Source organism: Camelus dromedarius, unplaced genomic scaffold (assembly GCF_036321535.1).
Source record: "Camelus dromedarius isolate mCamDro1 unplaced genomic scaffold, mCamDro1.pat HAP1_SCAFFOLD_120, whole genome shotgun sequence".
NCBI lineage: Eukaryota > Metazoa > Chordata > Mammalia > Artiodactyla > Camelidae > Camelus > Camelus dromedarius.
The window spans coordinates 904316-929033 of NW_026989819.1; positions in this window are offsets into that span (position 1 = coordinate 904316).

The window sequence follows — 24718 nt, forward strand, 5'->3', positions numbered from 1 at the left end:
CTTTTTACAGTGAAAACTGCAGGAACTTCAAACCGGCACTACGAAACAGACTGAGAAACCAGAATAAATTTTCTCCTGCAACCCGTTCTTTCGTGCTAGATGAACGAACGTCTCTCCACATGCTCAGTTCTGAGAGATATGTGGGTGTGAAAGCCGTCCATCACCTACATTGTTGGGAACACTAATTTTTTTTCACTTGCAAACTCCACTCCATACACATGTATGGTGACGTATTAGCTCCAACTCGGTTTTACAGTGAAAACTGTAGGAAATTCAAACCGGCACTAGGGAACAGAATGTGGTAGCAGAGGAAAAATTAATCCTGCCACCCGTTCCCTTTGTGCTAGATGAACGAATGTCTCTCCTCATGCTCAGTTCTGAGAGGTATGTGTGTGTGAAGCCGCCTTTCAACTAGCTTGTTGGGAACACAAAGTTTGTTTTAATTTTCATACACCATTCCATACATATATATGGGTTGATACTAACTCCAACTCAGTTTTACAGTGTAAACAGCAGGAAATTCAAACCGGCACTAGGAAACAGACTGAGAAACCAGAGTAAAAGTTTCTCCTGCAACCAGTTCCCTTTGTGCTAGATGAACGAAAATCTCTCCACATGCTCAGTTCTGAGAGATTATTGTGTGTGAATTCCGTTCTTCAACTAGCTTGTTTTGAACACAATGTTTCTTTTCAGTTGCAAACTACACTCCATACATATATATGGGGAGGTACAAGCCCCAACTCCTTTTTAAAGTGAAAACTGCAAGATCTTCAAACCGGCAATAAGAAACAGACTGAGAAACCAGAGTAAATTTTCTCCTGCAACCCGTTCTTTTGTTCTAGATGAGCGAACGTCTCTCCACATGCTCAGTTCTGAGAGATAAGTGTGTGTGAAAGCCGTCCTTCAACTACATTGTTGAGAACACTAATGTTTTTTCACTTTCAAACTCAACTCCGTACATATGTATGGTGATGTACTAGCTCCAACTCGATTTTACTGTGAAAACTGTAGGAAATTCAAACCAGCACTAGGAAACAGAATGAGATACCAGAGTAAAAATTAATCCTGCAACCCGTTCCCTTTGTGCTAGATGAACGAATGTCTCTCCTCATGCTCAGTTCTGAGAGATATGTGTGTGTGAAGCCGCCTTTCATCTAGCTTGTTGGGAACACAAAGTTTCTTTTCATTTTCATACTCAATTCCATACATATATATCGGTTGAAACTAGCTCCAACTCAGTTTTACAGTGTAAACAGCAAGATCTTCAAACCGGCACTAGGAAAAAGACTGAGAAACCAGAGTAATTGTTTCTCCTGCAACCAGTTCCCTTTGTGTTTGATGAACGAAAATCTCACCACATGCTCATTTCTGAGAGATTATTGTGTGTGAATTCCGTTCTTCAACTATCTTGTTTTGAACACAAAGTTTCTTTTCAGTTGCAAACTCCACTCCATACATATATATGGGGAGGTACAAGCCCCAACTCCTGTTTAAAGTGAAAACTGCAAGAACTTCAAACTGGCACTAGGAAACACACTGAGAATCCAGAGTTAAAGTGTCTCCTGAATCCCTTTAAGTTTGTGGCAGTTGAACGAACGTCTCTCCACATGCTCATTTCTGAGAGTTAAGTGTGTGTGAAAGCCGTCCTTTACATAGATTGTTGGGAACACAAAGTTTGTTTTCTGATGCCAACCTCAATCCATACATATATATGGGGAATTACTAGCTCCAACTCTGGTTTACAGTGAAAACTGCAGGAACTTCAAACCGGCACTAGGGAACAGACTGAGAAACCAGACAAAAAGTTTCTCCTGCAACCCGTTACATTTGTGCTAGATGAATGAACGTCTCTCCACATGCTCATTTCTGGGATATATGTGTGTGTGAAAGCCGTACTTCACCTGGCTTGTGGGGAACACAAAGTTTTTTTCAGTTGCAAACTACACTTATACATATATATTGGGTAGTAGTAGCTGAAACGCGGTTTTAAAGTGAAAACTGCAGGAAATTCTAACCGACACTATGAAACAGACTGACAAACAAGAGTAAAAGATTCTCCTGCAAACCGTTCCATTTTTCTAGATGAAAGAACTTCTCACCACATGTTCAGTTTTGACCGATAATTGTGTGTGAAAGCCGTCCTTCAACTAGCTTCTTGGGAACACAAAGTTTCTTTTCATTTTCATACTCCATTCCATACATATATATGGGTTGATACTAGCTCCAACTCAGTTTTCAGTGTAAACAGCAGAAAATTCAAACCGGCACTAGGAAAAAGTCTGAGAAACCAGAGTAAAAGTTTCTCCTGCAACCAGTTCACTTTGTGTTTGATTAACAAAAATCTCACCAAATGCTCAGTTCTGAGAGATTATTGTGTGTGAATTCCGTCCTTCAACTAGCTTGTTTTGAACACAAAATTTGTTTTCAGTTGCAAACTACACTCCATACATATATATGGGCAGGTACAAGCCCCAACTCCTGTTTAAAGTGAAAACTGCAAGAACTTCAAACAAGCACTAGGAAACAGACTGAGAAACCTGAGTAAATTTTTTCCTGCAACCCGTTCTTTTGTTCTAGATGAACGAACTTCTCTCCACATGCTCAGTTCTGAGAGATAAGTGTGTGTGATAGCCATCCTTCACCTAGCTTGTTGGGAACACAAAGTTTCTTTTCATATGCAAACTACACTCCATACATATTTATGGGGAGATAATGTCTCCAACTCGGTTTTACAGTGAAAACTGCAGGTACTTCAAACCGGCACTAGGAAAAAGATTGATAAACCAGAGTAAAAGTTTCTCCTGCAACACATTCACTTGTTGTTGATGAACGAAAACTCTCCACATACTCAGATCTGAGAGATAATTGTGTGTGAAATCCGTCCTTCACCTAGCTTGTTGGGAAAACAAAGTATCTTTTCAGGTGCAAACTCCACTCCATATATATATATGGGTAGGTACTAGCCCAATCTCGGTTTTACAGTGAAAATTGCAGGAACTTCAAACCGGCACTAGGAAACAGACTGAGAATCCAAAGTATAAGTTTCTCTGCAACCCGTTCCCTTGGTCCTAGATGAAAGAACATGTCTCCACATGCTCAGTTCTGAGAGATAAGTGTGTGTGAATGCCTTCCTTCACCTAGCTTGTTGGAAAAACAAAGTTTCTTTTCAGTTGCAAACTCCACTCCATTCATATATATGGGGAGGTACAAGCTAAAACTCGGTTTTACATTGAAAACTGGAGGAACTTTATTACGGAAATTGGTAACAGACTGAGAAACCAGAGTAAAATTTTCTCCTGAAACTCGTTCCCTTGGTGGCAGATGAACGAACGTCTCTCCACATGCTCAGTTCTGAGAGATAAGTGTGTGTGAAAGCCGTCCTTCACATAGCTTGTTGGGAACACAAATTTTCTTTTCAGGTGCAAACTGCACTCCATACATATATATGGGGAGGTACTACCTCCAACACGGTTTTACAGTGAAAACTGCAGGAACTTCACATCGGCACTAGGAAAAAGATTGATAAACCGGAGTAAAAGTTTCTCCTGCAACACATTCACTTGTTGTTGATGAACAAAAGACTCTCCACATGCTCAGATCTGAGAGATAATTGTGTGTGAAATCCGTCCTTCACCTAGCTTGTTGGGAACACAAAGTTACTTTTCAGTTGCAAACTCCACTCCATACATATATAGTGGGAGATACTAGATAAAACTCTGTTTTACAGTGAAAACTGCAGGAACTTCATGCCGGAAATTGGAAACAGACTTATAAACGAGAGTAAAATTTTCTCCTGTAACTCGTTCCCTTGGTGGTAGATGAACGAACGTCTCTCCACATGCTCAGTTCCTAGAGATAATTGTGTGTGAAAGCCGTCCTTTACCCAGCTTGTTGGGAACACAAAGTTTCTTTTCAGGTGCAAACTCCTCTCCATACATATATATGGGGAGGAACTAGCTCCAACTCGGTTTTACAGTGAAAACTGCAGGAACTTCAAACCGGCACTAGGAAACAGACAGAGAAACCAGAGTAAAAGTTTCTCCTGCAACAAGTTCCCTTGTTGCTGGATGAAGGAATTTATCTCCGCATGCTCAGATCTGAGAAATAAGTGTGTGTGAAAGCCGTCCTTCACCTAGCTTGTTGGGAACACAAAGTTTCTTTTCAGGTGCAAACTCCACTCCATACATATATATGGGTAGGTACTAGCTCATACTCGGTTTTACAGTGAAAATTGCAGGAACTTCAAACCGGCACTAGGAAAGAGACTGAGAATCCAAAGTATAAGTTTCCCCTGCAACACGTTCCCTTGGTCCTAGATGAACGAACATCTCTCCACATACTCAGTTCTGAGAGATAAGTGTGTGTGAAAGCCGTCCTTCACCTAGCTTGTTGGGAACACAAAGTTTCTTTTCAGTTGCAAACTCCACTCCATACATATATATGGGGAGGTACTAGCTCCAACTCGATTTTACAGTGAAAACTGCAGGAACTTCAAACCGGCACTTGGAAAAAGGCTGAGAAACCAGAGTAAAAGTTTCTCCTGCAACCATATCCCTTTGTGCTCCATGAACGAAATGCTCACTAGTTGCTCTTATCTTAGAGATAATTGTGTGTGAAATCCGTCCTTCAACTAGCTTGTTTTGAACACAAAGCTTCTTTTCAGTTGCAAACTACACTAAATACATATATATGGGTTGTTACTAGCTCCAAATCGGGTTTACAGTGAAATCTGCAGGAACTTCATACCGGCAGTAGGAAACAGACTGAGAATCCAGAGTAAAAGTTTCTCCTTCAACGCGTTCCATTTGTGCTAGATGAACGAACATCTCTCCACTTGCTCAGTTCTGAGAGATAATTGTGTGTGAAATCCGTCCTTCAACTAGCTTGTTTTGAACACAAAGTTTCTTTTCAGTTGCAAACTACAATCCATACATATATATGGGGAGGTACTAGCCCCAACTCCTTTTTACAGTGAAAACTGCAGGAACTTCAAACCGGCACTAGGAAAAAAACTGAGAAACCAGAGTAAAAGTTTCTCCTGCAACCAGTTCCATTTGTGATAGATGAACGAAAATCTCTCAACATGCTCAGTTCTGAGAGACTATTGTGTGTGAATTCCGTTCTTCAACTAGCTTGTTTAGAACACAATGTTTCTTTTCAGTTGCAAACTACACTCCATATATATATATGGGGAGGTACAAGACCCAACTCCTGTTTAAAGTGAAAACTGCAAGAACTTCAAACCGGCACTAGGAAACAGACTGAGAAACCAGAGTAAATTTCCTCCTGCAACCCGTTCTTTTGTTCTAGATGAATGAACTTCTCTCCACATGCTCAGTTCTGAGAGATATGTGTGTGTGTAAGCCGTACTTCACTTAGCTTGTAGGGAACCCATAGTTTCTTTTCAGTTGCAAACTCCATTCCATACATATATTTGGGGAGGAACTAGCTCCAAATCGGGTTTACAGTGAAAACAGCAGGAACTTCAAACCTGCACTATGAAACAGACTGAGAAACCAGAGTAATTGTTTCTCCTTCTATCCGTTCCCTTTTTGCTAGATGAACGAACGTCTCTCCACATGCTGAGTTCTGAGAGATAAGTGTGTTTGAAAGCCGTCCTTTACCTAGATTGTTGGGAACACAAATTTCTTTTCACTTGAAACTCTACTACATATATATATATTGGGAGGTAGAAGCTCCAACTCGGTTTAGTGTGAAAACTGCAAGAACTTCAAACCGGCACTAGGAAACAGACTGAGAAACCAGACTAAAAGTTTCCCCTGCTATCCGTTCCCTTTGTGCTGGATGAACGAACGTCTCTCCACATGCTCAGTTCTGAGAGTTAATTGTGTGTGAAATCCGTCCTTCACATAGATGCCTGGGAACACAGATTTCTTTTCACTTGCAAACTCCACTGCATACATATATATTGGGAGGTACTAGCTCCAACTCGGTTTTAGAGTGAAAACTGCAAGAACTTCAAACCGGCACTAGGAAACAGACTGAGAAACTAGAGTAAAAGTTTCTCCTGCAAACCGTTCCCTTTGTGCTAGAAGAACGAACGTCTCTCCACATGCTCATTTCTGAGAGATAAGTGTGTGTGAAAGCTGTCCTTCACCTAGCTTGTTGGGAACACAAAGTTTCTTTTCAGTTACAAATTCCACTCCATACATATATACGGGGAGGTTCTAACTCCAACTCCGTTTTACAGTGAAAACTGCTTGAACTTCAAACCGGCACTAGGAAACAGACTGAGAATCCAGAGTAAAAGTGTCTCCTGAATCCCTTTAACTTTGTGCTAGTTGAACGAACGTCTCTCCACATGCTCAGTTCTGAGAGTTATGTGTGTGTGAAAGCCGTCCTTTACATAGCTTGTTGGGAACACAAAGTTTCTTTTATGATGCCAACTCCAATCCATACATATATATGGGGACGTACTAGCTTTAACTCTGGTTTACAGTGAAAACTGCAGGAACTTCAAACCGGCACTAGGGAACAGACTGAGAAACCAGACTAAAAGTTTCTCCTGCAACCCGTTACATTTGTGCTAGATGAATGAACGTCTCTCCACATGCTTATTTCTGGTAGATAAGTGTGTGTGAAAGCCGTACTTCACCTAGCTTGTGGGGAACACAAAGTTTTTTTCAGTTGCAAACTACACTTATACATATATATTGGGTAGTAGTAGCTGAAACGCGGTTTTAAAATTAAAACTGCAGGAAATTCTAACCGGCATTAGGAAACAGACTGACAAAACAGAGTCAAATATTCTCCTGCAATCCGTTCCATTTTTCTAGATGAAAGAACTTCTCACCACATGTTCAGTTTTGACCGATAATTGTGTGTGAAAGCCGTCCTTCAACTAGCCTCTTGGGAACACAAAGTTTCTTTTCAGATGCAAACACCTCTCCATACATATATATGGGGAGTTACTAGCTCCAACACGGGTTTACAGTGAAAACTACAGGAAATTCAAACAGGCTGTAGGAAACAGACTGAGAATCCAGAGTGATAGTTTCTCCTGCAACCCGTTTCCTTTGTGCTAGATGAACGAACCTGTCTAAAGATGCTCAGTTCTGAGAGATAAGTGTGTGTGTATGCCGACCTTCAATTAACTTCTTGGGAACACAAAGTTTATTTTCAGTTGCAAAATCCACTCCATACATATATATGGGTAGGTACTGGCTCCAACTAGGTTTTACACTGAAAACTTCAGGAACTTCAAACCGCCACTAGGAAAAAGAGTGACAAACCAGAGTAACAGTTTCTCCTGCCACCAGTTCCCTTTGTGCTAGATGAACGAAGTTCTCTCCATATGCTCAATTTTGACATCTAAATGAGTGTGAACCCCGTCCTTCACCTAGCTTGTTGGGAACAGTTTGTTTTCTGTTGCAAACTCCACTCCATACATATATATGGGGAAGTACGAGCTCCAACTCAGTTTTACAATGAAAACTGCCGGAACTTCAAACAGGAACTAGGAAACAGACTGAGGAAACAGAGTAAAAGTTTTCCCTGCAAACTTTTCCCTTTGTGCTAGATGAACGAAAGTCTCTCCACATGCTCAGTTCTGAGAGTGAAATGTGTGTGAAAGCCTTCCTTCACCTAGCTTGTTGGGAACACAAAGTTTCTTTTCAGTTGCAATCTCCACTCCATACATATATATGGGGAGGTTCTAGCTCCATATCGTGTTTACAGTGAAAAGTGCAGGAAATTCAAAGCGGCACTAGGAAAAAAACTGAGAAACCAGAGTAAAAGTTTCTGCTGCAACCATTTCCCTTTGTGCTACATGAACGAAATGCTCTTTAGTTGCTCAGATCTTAGAGATCATTGGGGGTGAAATCCGTCCTTCAACTAGCTTGCTTTGAACACAAAGTTTCTTTTCAGTTGCAAACTACACTCCATACATATATATGGGTTGTTACTAGCTCCAAATCGGGTTTACAGTGAAAACTGCAGGAACTTCATACCGGCAGTAGGAAACAGACTGAGAATCCAGAGTATAAGTTTATCCTTCAACGCGTTCCATTTGTGCTAGATGAACGAAATTCTCTCCGTTTGCTCAGTTATGAGAGATAATTGTGTGTGAAATTCGTCCTTCAACTAGCTTGTTTTGAACACAAAATTTCTTTTCAGATGCAAACTACAATCCATACATATATATGGGGAGGTACAAGCCCCAACTCCTTTTTACCTTGTAAACTGCAAGAACTTCAAATCGGCACTAGGAAACAGACTGAGTAACCAGAGTAAATTTTCTCATGCAACCCGCTGTTTTGTTCTAGATGAACGAACTTCTCTCCACATGCTCAGTTCTGAGAGATATGTGTATGTGAAAGCCGTACTTCACCTAGCTTATTGGGAACACAAAGTTTCTTTTCAGGTGCAAACTCCACTCCATATATATATATGGGGAGGAACTAGCTCCAACTCGTTTTTACAGTGAAAACTGCAGGAACTCCAACCGGCACTAGGAAACAGATTGAGAAACCATAGAAAAAGTTTCTCCTGCAACCCGTTCCCTTAGACCTAGATGAACGAACATCTCTCCACATGCTCAGTTCTGAGAGATAATTGTGTGTGAAGCCGTCCTTCAGCTAGCTTGATGGGAATTCAAAGTTTCTTTTCTGGTGCAATCTCCACTCCATACATATATATGGGAGGTACTAGCTCCAACTCGGTTTACAGTGAAAACTGTAGGAATTTCAATCCGGCAATAGGAAACAGACTGAGAAATCAGAGTAAAAGTTTCTCCTGCATCCCGTTCCCTTGGTGCTAGATGAACGAACGTCTCTCCACATGCTCAGTTCAGAGAGATTAGTGTGTGTCAAAGCCTCCCTTCACCTTGCTTGTTGGGAACCCAAAGTTTCTTTTCAGGTGCAAACTCCACTCCATATATATATATGGGGAGGAACTAGCTCCAACTCTTTTTTACAGTGAAAACTGCAGGAACTCCAACCGGCACTAGGAAACAGACTGAGAAACCAAAGAAAAAGTTTCTCCAACCACCCGTTCCCTTAGTCCTAGATGAACGAACATGTCTCCACATGCTCAGTTCTGAGAGATAATTGTGTGTGAAGCCGTCCTTCACCTAGCTTGTTGGGAACTCAAAGTTTCTTTTCAGGTGCAATCTCCACTCCATACATATATATGGGGAGGTACTAGCTCCAACACGGTTTTACAGTGAAAACTGCAGGAATTTCAAACCGGCACTAGGAAACAGACTGAGAAACCAGAGTAAAAGTTTCTCCTGCAACCCGTTCCCTTGGTTCAAGATGAACAAACGTCTTTCCACATGCTCAGTTCTGAGATATAAGTGTGTGTGAAAGCCTTACTTCACCTAGATTTTGGGAACACAAAGTTTCTTTTCAGTTGCAAACTCCACTCCATAAATATATATGGGGAGGTACTGGTTTCAACTCGCTTTTAAAGTGAAAAGTGCAGGAACTTCAAACCGGCACTAGGAAACAGACTGAGAAACCTGAGTAAAAGTTTCTCCTGCAACCCGTTCTCTTGGTGCTAGATGAACGAACGTCTCTCCACATGCTCTGTTCTGAGAAATATTTGTGTGTGAAAGCCGTACTTCACCTAGCTTGTTTTGAACAAAAGTTTTCTTTTCAGTTGCAAACTCCTATCCATATATATATATATATGGGGAGGTACTAGCCTCAAATCGGTTTTACATTGAAAACTGCAGGAACATCAAACCGGCACTAGGAAACAGACTGAGAAACCAAAGTAAAAGATTCTCCTGCAACCCGTTCCCTTGGTCCTAGATGAACGAACATCTCTCCACATGCTCAGTTCTGAGAGATAAGTGTGTGTGAAAGCCATTCTTCATCTAGCTTGTTGGGAACACAAAGTTTCTTTTCAGGTGCAAACTCCACTCCATATATATATATGGGGATGTAAAAGCTCCATCTATTTTTTACAGTGAAAACTGCAGGAACTCCAACCGGCACTAGGAAACAGACTGAGAAACCAGAGTAAAAGTTTCCCCTGCAACCCGTTCCCTTGGTCCTAAATGAACGAACATCTCTCCACATGCTCAGTTCTGACAGATAAATGTGTGTGAAAGCCGTCCTTCACCTAGCTTGTTGGGAACACAAAGATTCTTTCAGTTGCAAACTCCACTCCATACATATATATGGGGAGGTACTAGCTGCAACTCGGTTTTACAGTGAAAAATGCAGGAAATTCAAACGGTCACTAGGAAACAGACTGAGAAAGCAGAGTAATAGTTTCTCCTGCAACATGTTCCCTTGTTGCTAGATGAACGAAAGACTCTCCACATACTCAGTTCTGAGAGATAAGTGTATGTGAAAGCCGTCCTTCACCTAGCTTTTTGGGAAAACAAAGTATCTTTTCAGGTGCAAACTCCACTCCATATATATATATGGGTAGGTACTAGCCCAATCTCGGTTTTACAGTGAAAAATGCAGGAACTTCAAACCGGCACTAGGAAACAGACTGAGAATCCAAAGTATAAGTTTCTCTGCAAACCGTTCCCTTGGTCCTAGATGAAAGAACATGTCTCCACATGCTCAGTTCTGAGAGATAAGTGTGTGTGAATGCCGTCCTTCACCTAGCTTGTTGGAAAAACAAAGTTTCTTTTCAGTTGCAAACTCCACTCCATTCATATATATGGGGAGGTACAAGCTAAAACTCGGTTTTACATTGAAAACTGTAGGAACTTCATTACGGAAATTGGTAACAGACTGAGAAACCAGAGTAAAATTTTCTCCTGAAACTCGTTCCCTTGGTGGCAGATGAACGAACGTCTCTCCACATGCTCAGTTCTGAGAGATATGTGTGTGTGAAAGCCGTCCTTCACCTGGCTTGTTGGGAACACAAAGTTTCTTTTCAGGTGCAAACTGCACTCCATATATATACATATGGGGAGGTACTAGCTCCAACTCGTTTTTACAGTGACAACTGCAGGTACTCCAACCGGCACTAGGAAACAGACTGAGAAACCAGAGTAAAAGTTTTCATGCAACCCGTTCCTTTAATCCTAGATGAAAGAACATCTCTCCAAATGCTCAGTTCTGAGAGATAATTGTGTGTGAAAGCTGTCCTTCACATAGCTTGTTGGGAACACAAATTTTCTTTTCAGGTGCAAACTGCACTCCATACATATATATGGGGAGGTACTACCTCCAACACGGTTTTACAGTGAAAACTGCAGGAACTTCACATCGGCACTAGGAAAAAGATTGATAAACCGGAGTAAAAGTTTCTCCTGCAACACATTCACTTGTTGTTGATGAACGAAAGACTCTCCACATGCTCAGATCTGAGAGATAATTGTGTGTGAAATCCGTCCTTCACCTAGCTTGTTGGGAACACAAAGTTACTTTTCAGTTGCAAACTCCACTCCATACATATATAGTGGGAGATACTAGATAAAACTCTGTTTTACAGTGAAAACTGCAGGAACTTCATCCCGGAAATTGGAAACAGACTTATAAACCAGAGTAAAATTTTCTCCTGTAACTCGTTCCCTTGTTGGTAGATGAACGAACGTCTCTCCACATGCTCAGTTCCTAGAGATAATTGTGTGTGAAAGCCGTCCTTTACCCAGCTTGTTGGGAACACAAAGTTTCTTTTCAGGTGCAAACTCCTCTCCATACATATATATGGGGAGGAACTAGCTCCAACTCGGTTTTACAGTGAAAACTGCAGGAACTTCAAACCGGCACTAGGAAACAGACAGAGAAACCAGAGTAAAAGTTTCTCCTGCAACAAGTTCCCTTGTTGCTGGATGAAGGAAATTATCTCCACATGCTCAGATCTGAGAAATAAGTGTGTGTGAAAGCCGTCCTTCACCTAGCTTGTTGGGAACACAAAGTTTCTTTTCAGGTGCAAACTCCACTCCATACATATATATGGGTAGGTACTAGCTCATACTCGGTTTTACAGTGAAAATTGCAGGAACTTCAAACCGGCACTAGGAAAGAGACTGAGAATCCAAAGTATAAGTTTCCCCTGCAACACGTTCCCTTGGTCCTAGATGAACGAACATCTCTCCACATACTCAGTTCTGAGAGATAAGTGTGTGTGAAAGCCGTCCTTCACCTAGCTTGTTGGGAACACAAAGTTTCTTTTCAGTTGCAAACTCCACTCCATACATATATATGGGGAGGTACTAGCTCCAACTCGGTTTTACAGTGAAAACTGCAGGAACTTCAAACCGGCACTAGGAAAAAGACTGAGAAACCAGAGTACAAGTTTCTCCTGCAACCATATCCCTTTGTGCTCCATGAACGAAATGCTCACTAGTTGCTCATATCTTAGAGATAATTGTGTGTGAAATCCGTCCTTCAACTAGCTTGTTTTGAACACAAAGCTTCTTTTCAGTTGCAAACTACACTAAATACATATATATGGGTTGTTACTAGCTCCAAATCGGGTTTACAGTGAAATCTGCAGGAACTTCATACCGGCAGTAGGAAACAGACTGAGAATCCAGAGTAAAAGTTTCTCCTTCAACGCGTTCCATTTGTGCTAGATGAACGAACATCTCTCCACTTGCTCAGTTCTGAGAGATAATTGTGTGTGAAATCCGTCCTTCAACTAGCTTGTTTTGAACACAAAGTTTCTTTTCAGTTGCAAACTACAATCCATACATATATATGGGGAGGTACTAGCCCCAACTCCTTTTTACAGTGAAAACTGCAGGAACTTCAAACCGGCACTAGGAAAAAATCTGAGAAACCAGAGTAAAAGTTTCTCCTGCAACCAGTTCCATTTGTGATAGATGAAACAAAATCTCTCAACATGCTCAGTTCTGAGAGACTATTGTGTGTGAATTCCGTTTTTCAACTAGCTTGTTTAGAACACAATGTTTCTTTTCAGTTGCAATCTACACTCCATATATATATATGGGGAGGTACAAGCCCCAACTCCTGTTTAAAGTTAAAACTGCAAGAACTTCAAACCGGCACTAGGAAACAGACTGAGAAACCAGAGTAAATTTCCTCCTGCAACCCGTTCTTTTGTTCTAGATGAATGAACTTCTCTCCACATGCTCAGTTCTGAGAGATATGTGTGTGTGTAAGCCGTACTTCACTTAGCTTGTAGGGAACCCATAGTTTCTTTTCAGTTGCAAACTCCATTCCATACATATATTTGGGGAGGAACTAGCTCCAAATCGGGTTTACAGTGAAAACAGCAGGAACTTCAAACCTGCACTATGAAACAGACTGAGAAACCAGAGTAATAGTTTCTCCTTCTATCCGTTCCCTTTTTGCTAGATGAACGAACGTCTCTCCACATGCTCAGTTCTGAGAGATAAGTGTGTTTGAAAGCCGTCCTTCACCTAGATTGTTGGGAACACAAATTTCTTTTCACTTGAAACTCTACTACATATATATATATTGGGAGGTAGTAGCTCCAACTCGGTTTTAGTGTGAAAACTGCAAGAACTTCAAACCGGCTCTAGGAAACAGACTGAGAAACCAGACTAAAAGTTTCCCCTGCTATCCGTTCCCTTTGTGCTAGATGAACGAACGTCTCTCCACATGCTCAGTTCTGAGAGTTAATTGTGTGTGAAATCCGTCCTTCACATAGATGCCTGGGAACACAGATTTCTTTTCACTTGCAAACTCCACTGCATACATATATATTGGGAGATACTAGCTCCAACTCGGTTTTAGAGTGAAAACTGCAAGAACTTCAAACCGGCACTAGGAAACAGACTGAGAAACTAGAGTAAAAGTTTCTCCTGCAAACCGTTCCCTTTGTGCTAGAAGAACGAACGTCTCTCCACATGCTCAGTTCTGAGAGATAAGTGTGTGTGAAAGCTGTCCTTCACCTAGCTTGTTGGGAACACAAAGTTTCTTTTCAGTTACAAATTCCACTCCATACATATATACGGGGAGGTTCTAGCTCCAACTCCGTTTTACAGTGAAAACTGCTTGAACTTCAAACCGGCACTAGGAAACAGACTGAGAATCCAGAGTAAAAGTGTCTCCTGAATCCCTTTAACTTTGTGCTAGTTGAACGAACGTCTCTCCACATGCTCAGTTCTGAGAGATAAGTGTGTGTGAAAGCCGTCCTTCACCTAGCTTGTTGGGAACACAAAGTTTCTTTTCAGTTGCAAACTCCACTCCATACATATATATGGGGAGGTACTATCTCCAACTCGGGTTTACAGTGAAAACTGCAGGAACTTCAAACCAGCACTAGGAAACAGACTGAGAAACCACAGTAAAAGTTTCTCCTATAACCCGTTCCTTTTGGGCTAGATGAACGATCGTCTCTCCACATGCTCAGTTCTGAGAGATAAGTGTGTGTGAAACCCGTACTTCACCTAGCTTGTTGGGAACACAAAGTTTCTTTTCAGTTGCAAACTCCAATCCATACTTATATATGGGGAGGTTCTAGCTGCAACTCGGTTTTACATTGAAAACTGCAGGAAATTCAAACCGGCACTAGGAAACAGACTGAGAAACCAGAGTAAAAGTTTCTCCTGCAACACGTTTCCAATGTGCTAGATGAAAGAGCGACTCTCCAAATGCTCATTTCTGAGAGATAAGTGTGTGTGAAAGCCGTCCTTCACCTAGCTTGTTGGGAACACAAAGTTTCTTTTCAGTTGCAAACTCCACTCCTTACAAATATATGGGGAGGTACTAGCTCCAACTCTGTTTTACAGTGAAAACTGCAGAAACTTCAAACCGGCACTAGGAAACAGACCGAGAAACCACAGTAAAATTTCTAATGCAACCCGTTCCCTTTGTGCTAGATGAAAGAACGTCTCTCCACATGCTCAGTTCTGAGAGATAAGTGTGTGTGTAAGCCGTCCTTCACCTAGCTTGTTGGGAACACAAAGTTTCTTTTCAGTTGCAAACTCCACTCCATACATATATATGGGGAGGTACTAGCTCCTACTCGGTTTTACAGCGAAAACAGCAGGAAACTCGAACCGGCTCTAGGAAACAGACTGAGAAACCAGAGTAAAACTTTCTCCAGCAACCCGTTCCCTTTGTGCTAGATGAACGAAAGTCTCTCCACATGCTCAGTTCTGAGAGAAAAGTGTGTGTGAAAGCCGTCCTTCACCTAGCTTATTGGGAACACAAAGTTCCTTTTCAGTTGCAAACTCCACTCCATACATATATATGAGGAGGTACTAGCTCCAACTCGGATTTACAGTGAAAACTGCAGGAACTTCAAACCGGCACTAGGAAACAGACTGAGAAACCACAGTAAAAGTTTCTCCTGCAACTCGTTCCCTTTGTGCTAGATGAGCGAATGTCTCTCCACATGCTCAGTTCTGAGAGATAAGTTTGTGTGAAAGCCGTCCTTCACCTAGCTTGTTGGGAACACAAAGTTTCTTTTCAGTTGCAAACTCCACTGCATACATATATATGGGGAGGTACTAGCTCCAACTCGGTTTTACAGAGAAAACTGCAGGAACTTCAAACCAGCACTAGGAAACAGACTGAGAAACCAGAGTAAAAGTTTCTCCTGCAACCCGTTTCCTAATTGCTAGATGAACGATCGTCTCTCCACATGCTCAGTTCTGAGAGATAAGTGTGTGTGAAAGCCGTCCTTCACCTAGCTTGTTGGGAACACAAAGTTTCTTTTCAGTTGCAAACTCCACTCCATACATATATATGGGGAGATACTAGCTCCAACTCGGTTTTACAGTGAAAACTGCAGGAACTTCAAACCGGCACTAGGAAACATACTGAGAAAACACAGTAAAAGTTTCTCCTGCAACCCGTTCCCTTTGTGCTAGATGAACGAAAGTCTCTCCACATGCTCAGATCTGAGATATAAGTGTGTGTGAAAGCCGTCCTTCACCTAGCTTGTTGGGAACACAAAGTTTCTTTTCAGTTGCAAACTCCACTCCTTACATATATATGGGGAGATACTAGCTCCAACTCTGTTTTACAGTGAAAACTGCAGGAACTTCAAACCGGCACTAGGAAACACAGTGAGAAACCACAGTAAAAGTTTCTCCTGCAAACCGTTCCCATTGTGCTAGATGAACGAACGTCTCTCCACATGCTCAGTTCTGAGAGATAAGTGTGTGTGAAAGCCGTCCTTCACCTAGCTTGTTGGGAACACAAAGTTTCTTTTCAGTTGCAAACTCCACTCCATACATATATATGGGGAGTTACTAGCTCCAACTCGGTTTTACAGTGAAAACTGCAAGAACTTCAAACCAGCACTGGGAAACAGACTGAGAAACCAGAGTAAACGTTTCACCTGCAACCCGATTCCTATGTGCTAGATGAACGAACGTCTCTCCACATGCTCAGTTCTGAGAGATAAGTGTGTGTGAAAGCCGTCCTTCACCTAGCTTGTTGGGAACACAAAGTTTATTTTCAGTTGCAAACTCCACTGCATACATATATATGGGGAGGTACTAGCTCCAACTCGGTTTTACAGAGAAAACTGCAGGAACTTCAAACCAGCACTAGGAAACAGACAGAGAAACCAGAGTAATAGTTTCTCCTGCAACCCGTTTGCTATGTGCTAGATGAACGATCGTCTCTCCACATGCTCACTTCTGAGAGATAAGTGTGTGTGAAAGCCGTCCTTCACCTAGCTTGTTGGGAACACAAAGTTTCTTTTCAGTTGCAAACTCCACTCCATACATATATATGGGGAGGTACTAAATCCAACTCGGGTTTACAGTGAAAACTGCAGGAACTTCAAACCGGCACTAGGAAACAGACTGAGAAACCAGAGTAAAAGTTTCTCCTGCAACCCGTTCCCTTTGTGCTAGATGAACGAACGTCTCTCCAGATGCTCAGTTCTGAGAGATAAGTGGGTGTGAAAGCCGTCCTTCACCTAGCTTGTTGGGAACACAAAGTTTCTTTTCAGTTGCAAACTCCACTCAATAAATATATTGGGGAGTTACTAGCTCCAACACGGTTTTACAGTGAAAACTGCATGAACTTCAAACCGGCACTTGGAAACAGACTGGGAAAACACAGTAAAAGTTTCTCCTGCAACCCGTTCCCTTTTTGCTAGATGAGCGAACGTCTCTCCACATGCTCAGTTCTGAGAGATAAGTGTGTGTGAAAGCCGTCCTTCAACTAGCTTGTTGGGAACACAAAGTTTCTTTTCAGTTGCAAACTCCACTGCATACATATATATTCGGAGGTACTAGCTCCAACTCGGTTTTACAGAGAAAACTGCAGGAACTTCAAACCAGCACTAGGAAACAGACTGAGAAACCAGAGTAAAAGTTTCTCCTGCAACCCGTTTCCTATGTGCTAGATGATCGATCGTCTCTCCACATGCTCAGTTCTGAGAGATAAGTGTGTGTGAAAGCCGTCCTTCACCTAGCATGTTGGGAACACAAAGTTTCTTTTCAGTTGCAAACTCCACTCCATACATATATATGGGGAGGTATTAGCTCCAACTCGGGTTTACAGTGAAAACTGCAGGAACTTCAAACCGGCACTAGGTAACAGACTGAGAAACCAGAGTAAAAGTTTCTCCTGCAACCCGTTCCCTTTGTGCTAGATGAACGAACGTCTCTCCAGATGCTCAGTTCTGAGAGATAAGTTTGAGTGAAAGCCGTCCTTCACCTAGCTTGTTGAGAACACAAAGTTTCTTTTCAGTTGCAAACTCCACTCCATACATATATATGGGGAGGTACTAGCTCCAACTCGGTTTTACAGTGAAAACTGCAGGAACTTCAAACCGGCACTAGGAAACAGACTGAGAAACCAGAGTAAAAGTTTCTCCTGCAACCCGTTCCCTTTGTGCTAGATGAACGAACGTCTCTCCACATGCTCAGTTCTGAGAGATAAGTGTGTGTGAAAGCCGTCCTTCACCTAGCTTGTTGGGAACACAAAGTTACTTTTCAGTTGCAAACTCCACTCCATACATATATATATTGGGAGGTACTAGCTCCAACTCTGTTTTACAGTGAAAACTGCAGGAACTTCAATCCGGCACTAGGAAACACACTGAGAAACCACAGTAAAAGTTTCTCCTGCAAACCGTTTCCTTTGTGCTAGATGAACGAACGTCTCTCCACATGCTCAGTTCTGAGTGATAAGTGTGTGTGAAAGCCGTCCTTCACCTAGCTTGTTGGGAACACAAAGTTTCTTTTCAGTTGCAAACTCCACTCCATACAAATATATGGGGAGGTACTAGCTCCAACTCGGTTTTACAGTGGAAACTGCAGGAACTTCAAACCGGCACTAGGAAACAGACTGAGAAACCACAGTAAAGTTTCCCCTGCAACCCGTTCCATTTGTGCTAGATGAACGAACGTCTCTCCACTTGCTCAGTTGTGAGAGATAAGTGTGTGTGAAAGCCGTCCTTCACCTAGCTTGTTGGCAACACAAAGTTTCTTTTCAGTTGCAAACTCCACTCCATACATATATATGGGGAGGTACTAGCACCAACTCGGTTTTACAGTGAAAATTGCAAGAACTTCAAACCGGCACTAGGAAACAGACCGAGAAACCACAGTAAAAGTTTCTAATGGAACCCGTTCCCTTTGTGCTAGATGAAAGAAAGTTTCTCCACATGCTAATTTCTGAGAGGTAAGTGTTTGTGAAAGCCGTCCTTCACCTAGCTTGTTGGGAACACAAAGTTTCTTTTCAGTTTAAAACTCCACTCCATACATATATATGGGGAGGTAATAGCTCCAACTCGGTTTTACAGTGAAAACTGCAGGAACTTCAAACCGGCACTAGGAAACAGACTGAGAATCCAGAGTAAAAGTTTCTCCTGCAACCCGTTTCCTATGTGCTAGATGAATGAACTACTCTCCACATGCTCAGTTCTGAGAGATAATTGTTTGTGAAAGCCGTCCTTCACCTAGCTTGTTGGGAACACAAAGTTTCTTTTCAGTTGCAAAGTCCACTCCATACATATATATGGGGAGGTACTAGCTCCAAATCGGTTTTTCAGTGAAAACTGCAGGAACTTCAAACCGGCACTAGGAAACAGACCGAGAAACCCCAGTAAAATTTCTAATGCAACCCGTTCCCTTTGTGCTAGATGAAAGAACGTCTCTCCACATGCTCAGTTCTGAGAGATAAGTGTGTGTGAAAACCGTCCTTCACCTAGCTTGTTGAGAACACAAAGTTTCTTTTCAGTTGCAAACTCCACTCCATACATATATATGGGGAGGTACTAGCTCCAACTCGGTTTTACAGTGAAAACTGCAGGAACTTCAAACCGGCACTAGGAAACAGACTGAGAAACCAGAGTATAAGTTTCTCCTGCAACCCTTTCCCTTTGTGCTAGATGAACGAACATCTCTCCACATGCTCAGTTCTGAGAGAAAAGTGTGTGTGAAAGCCGTCCTTCACCTAGCTTGTTGGGAACACAAAGTTTCTTTTCAGTTGCAAACTCCACTCCATACATATATATGGGGAGGTACTTGCTCCAACTCGATTTTACAGTGAAAACTGCAGGAACTTCAAACCGGCACTAGGAAACAGACTGAGAAACCAGAGTAAAAGTTTATCCTGCAACCCGTTCCCTTTGTGCTAGATGAACGAACGTCTCTCCACATGCTCAGTTCTGAGAGATAAGTGTGTGTGAAAGCCGTCCTTCACCTAGCTTGTTGGGAACACAAAGTTTCTTTTCAGTTGCAAACTCCAATCCATACATATATATGGGTAGGCACTAGCTCCAACTCTGTTTTACAGTGAAAACTGCAGGAACTTCAAACCGGCACTAGTAAACAGACTGAGAAACCAGAGTAAAATTTGTCCCGCAACCCGTTCCCTTTGTGCTAGATGAACGAACGTCTCTCCACATGCTCAGTTCTGAGAGATAAGTGTGTGTGAAAGCCGACCTTCACCTAGCTTGTTGGGAACACAAAGTTTCTTTTCAGTTGCAAACTCCAATCCATACATATATATGGGGAGGTACAAGCTCCAACTCGGTTTTACAGTGAAAACTGCAGGACCTTCAAACCGGCACTAGGAAACAGATCGAGAAACCACAGTAAAATTTCTATTGCAACCCGTTCCCTTTGTGCTAGATGAAAGAACGTCTCTCCACATGCTCAGTTCTGAGAGATAAGTGTGTGTGAAAGCCGTCCTTCACCTAGCTTGTTGAGAACACAAAGTTTCTTTTCAGTTGCAAACTCCACTCCATACATATATATGGGGAGGTACTAGCTCCAACTCGGTTTTACAGTGAAAACTGCAGGAAATTCGAACCGGCACTAGGAAACAGACTGAGAAACCAGAGTATAAGTTTCTCCTGCAACCCGTTCCCTTTGTGCTAGATGAACAAACGTATCTCCACATGCTCAGTTCTGAGAGATAATTGTGTGTGAAAGCCGTCCTTCACCTAGCTTGTTGGGAACACAAAGTTTCTTTTCATTTGCAAACTCCACTCCATACATATATATGGGGAGGTACTAGCTCCAACTCGGTTTTACAGTGAAAACTGCAGGAACTTCAAACCGGCACTAGGAAACAGACTGAGAAACCAGAGTAAAAGTTTATCCTGCAACCCGTTCCCTTTGTGCTAGATGAACGAACGTCTCTCCACATGCTCAGTTCTGAGAGATAAGTGTGTGTGAAAGCCGTCCTTCACCTAGCTTGTTGGGAACACAAAGTTTCTTTTCAGTTGCAAACTCCACCCCATACATATATATGTGGAGGTACTAGCTCCAACTCGGTTTGACAGTGAAAACTGCAGGAACTTCAAACCGGCACTAGTAAACAGACTGAGAAACCAGAGTAAAAGTTTGTCCTGCAACCCGTTCCCTTTGTGCTAGATGAACGAACGTCTCTCCACATGCTCAGTTCTGAGAGATGTGTGTGTGAAAGCCGACCTTCACCTAGCTTGTTGGGAACACAAAGTTTCTTTTCAGTTGCAAACTCCAATCCATACATATATATGGGGAGGTACTAGCTCCAACTAGGTTTTACAGTGAAAAATGCAGGAACTTCAAACCGGCACTAGGAAACAGACTGAGAAACGACAGTAAAAGTTTCCCCTGCAACCCGTTCCTATTGTGCCAGATGAACGAACGTCTCTCCATATGCTCAGTTTTGAGGGATAAGTGTGTATGAAAGCCGTCCTTCACCTAGCTTGTTGGGAACACAAAGATTCTTTTCAGTTGCAAACTCCACTCCATACATATATATGGGGAGGTACTAGCTCCAACACGGTTTTACAGTGAAAACTGCAGGAACTACAAATCGGCACTAAGAAACAGAGTGAGAAAGCTAAGTAAAAGTTTCTCCTGCAACCTTTTACCTTTGTGCTAGATGAACGAACGTCTCTCCACATGCTCAGTTCTGAGAGATAAGTGTGTGTGAAAGCCGTCCTTCAACTAGCTTGTTTGGAACACAAATTTTCTTTTCAGTTGCAAACTCAACTCCATACATATATATGGGGAGGTACTAGCTCCAACTCGGTTTTACAGTGAAAACTGCAGGAACTTCAAATCAGCACTAGGAAACAGACTGAGAAACCAGAGTAAAAGTTTCTCCTGCAACCCGTTCCCTTTGTGCTAGATGAACGAACGTCTCTCCACATGCTCAGTTCTGAGAGATAATTGTGTGTGAAAGCCGTCCTTCACCTAGCTTGTTGTGAACACAAAGTTTCTTTTCAGTTGCAAACTTCACTCCATACATATATATGGGGTGGTACTAGCTCCAACTCAGTTCTACACTGAAACCTGCAGGAACTTCACACCGGCACTAGGAAACAGACAGAGAAGCCACAGTAATATTTTCTCCTGGAAACCGTTCCCTTTGTGCTAGATGAACGAACGTCTCTCCATCTGCTCAGTTCTGAGAGATAAGTGTGTGTGAAAGCCGTCCTTCACTTAGCTTGTTGGGAACACATAGTTTCTTTTCAGTTGCAAACTCCACTCCATACATATATATGGGGAGGTTCTAGCACCAACTCGGTTTTACAGTGAAAACTTCAGGAACTTCAAACCGGCAATAGGAAACAGACCGAGAAACCACAGTAAATGTTTCTAATGCAACCCTTTCCCTTTGTGCTAGATGAAAGAACGTCTCACCACATGCTCAGTTCTGAGAGATAAGTGTGTGTGAAAGCCCTCCTTCACCTAGCTTGTTGGGAACACAAAGTTTCTTTTCAGTTGCAAACTCCACTCCATAAATATATATGGGGAGGTACTAGATCCAACTCGATTTTACAGTGAAAACTGCAGGAACTTCAAACCGGCACTAGGAAACAGACTGAGAAACCACAGTATAGTTTCACCTGCAACCCGTTCCCTTTGTGCTAGATGAACGAACGTCTCTCTACATGCTAAGTTCTGAGAGATAATTGTTTGTGAAAGCCGTCCTTCACCTAGCTTGTTGGGAACACAAAGTTTCTTTTCTGATGCAAACTCCACTCCATAAATATATATGGGGATGTACTAGCTCCAACTCGGTTTTACAGTGAAAACTGCAGGAACTTCAAACCAGCAGCAGGAAACAGACTGAGAAACCAGAGTAAAAGTTTCTCCTGCAACCCGTTCAATTTGTGCTAGATGAACGAACGTCTCTCCACATGCTCAGTTCTGAGAGATAAGTGTGTGTGAAAGCCGTCCTTCACCTAGCTTGTTGGGAACACAAAGTTTCTTTTCACTTGCAAACTCGACTCCATACATATATATGGGGGGTACTAGCTCCAAATCGTGTTTACAGTGAAAACAGCTGGAACTTCAAACCGGCACTAGGAAACAGAATAAGAAACCACAGTAAAGTTTCTCCTGCAACCCGTTCCCTTTGTGCTAGATGAACGAACATCTCTCCACATGCTCAGTTCTGAGAGATAAGTGTGTGTGAAAGCCGTCCTTCACCTAGCTTGTTGGGAACACAAAGTTTCTTTTCAGTTGCAAACTCCACTCCATACATATATATGGGGAGGTACTATCTCCAACTCGGTTTTACAGTGAAAACTGCAAGAACTTCAAACCGGCACTAGGAAACAGACTGAGAAACCAGAGTAAAAGTTTCTCCTGCAACACGTTCCCTTTGTGCTAGATGAACGAACGTCTCTCCACATGCTCAGTTCTGATAGATAAGCGTGTGTGAAAGCCGACCTTCACCTAGCTTGTTGGGAACACAAAGTTTCTTTTCAGTTGCAAACTCCACTCCATACATATATATGGGGAGGTACTAGCTCCAACTAGGTTTTACAGTGAAAACTGCAGGATCTTCAAACCGGCACTAGGAAACAGACTGAGAAACCACAGTAAAAGTTTCTCCTGCAACCCGTTCCATTTGTGCTAGATGAACGAACGTCTCTCCACATGCTCAGTTCTGAGAGATAAGTGTGTGTGAAAGCCGTCCTTCACCTAGCTTGTTGGGAACACAAAGTTTCTTTTCAGTTGCAAACTCCACTCCAAACATATATATGGGGAGGTACTAGCTCCAACTCGGTTTTACAGTGAAAACTGCAGGAACTTCAAACCAGCACTAGGAAACAACTGAGAAACCAGAGTAATAGTTTTTCCTGCAACCCGTTCCCTATGTGCTAGATGAACGAACGTCTCTCCACATGCACAGTTCTGAGAGATAAGTGTGTGTGAAAGCCGTCCTTCACCTAGCTTGTTGGGAACACAAAGTTTCTTTTCAGTTGCAAACTCCAATCCATACATATATATGGGGAGGTACTAGCTCCAACTCGGTTTTACATTGAAAACTGCAGGAACTTCAAACCGGCACTAGGAAACAGGCTGAAAAACCAGAGTAAAAGTTTTTCCAGCAACCCGTTCCCTTTGTGCTAGATGAACGAACGTCTCTCCACATGCTCATTTCTGAAAGATAAGTGTGTGTGAAAGCCGTCCTTCACCTACCTTGTTGGGAACACAAAGTTTCTTTTCAGTTGCAAACTGCACTCCATAAATATATATGGGGAGGTACTAGCTCCAACTCGGTTTTACAGTGAAAACTGCAGGAACTTCAAACCGGCACTAGGAAACAGACTGAGAAACCACAGTATAGTTTCTCCTGCAACCCGTTCCCTTTGTGCTAGTTGAACGAACGTCTCCCCACATGCTCATGTCTGAGAGATAAGTGTGTGTGAAAGCCGTCTTTCACCTAGCTTGTTGAGAACACAAAGTTTCTTTTCAGTTGCAAACTCCACTCCATACATATATATGGGGAGGTACTAGCTCCAAATCGGTTTTACAGTGAAAACTGCAGGAACTTCAAACCGGCACTAGGAAACAGACTGAGAAACCACAGTAAAAGTTTCTCCTGCAACCCTTTCCCTTTGTGCTAGATGAGCGAACGTCTCTCCACATGCTCAGTTCTGAGAGATAATTGTGTGTGATAGCAATCCTTCACCTAGCTTGTTGGGAACACAAAGATTCTTTTCAGTTGCAAACTCCACTCCATACATATATATGGGGAGGTACTAGCTCCAACTCGGTTTTACAGTGAAAAATGCAGGAACTTCAAACCGGCACTAGGAAACAGACTGAGAAACCACAGTAAAAGTTTCTCCTGCAACCCGTTCCCTTTGTGCTAGATGAACGAACGTCTCTCCACATGCTCAGTTCTGAGAGATAAGTGTGTGTGAAAGCCGTCCTTCATCTAGCTTGTTGGGAACACAAAGTTCCTTTTCAGTTGCAAACCCCTCTCCATACATATATATAGGGGGGTACTAGCTCCAACTCGTGTTTACGGTGAAAACTGCAGGAACTTGAAACCGGCACTAGGAAACAGACTAAGAAACCACAGTAAAGTTTCTCCTGCAACCCGTTCCCTTTGTGCTAGATGAAAGAACATCTCTCCACATG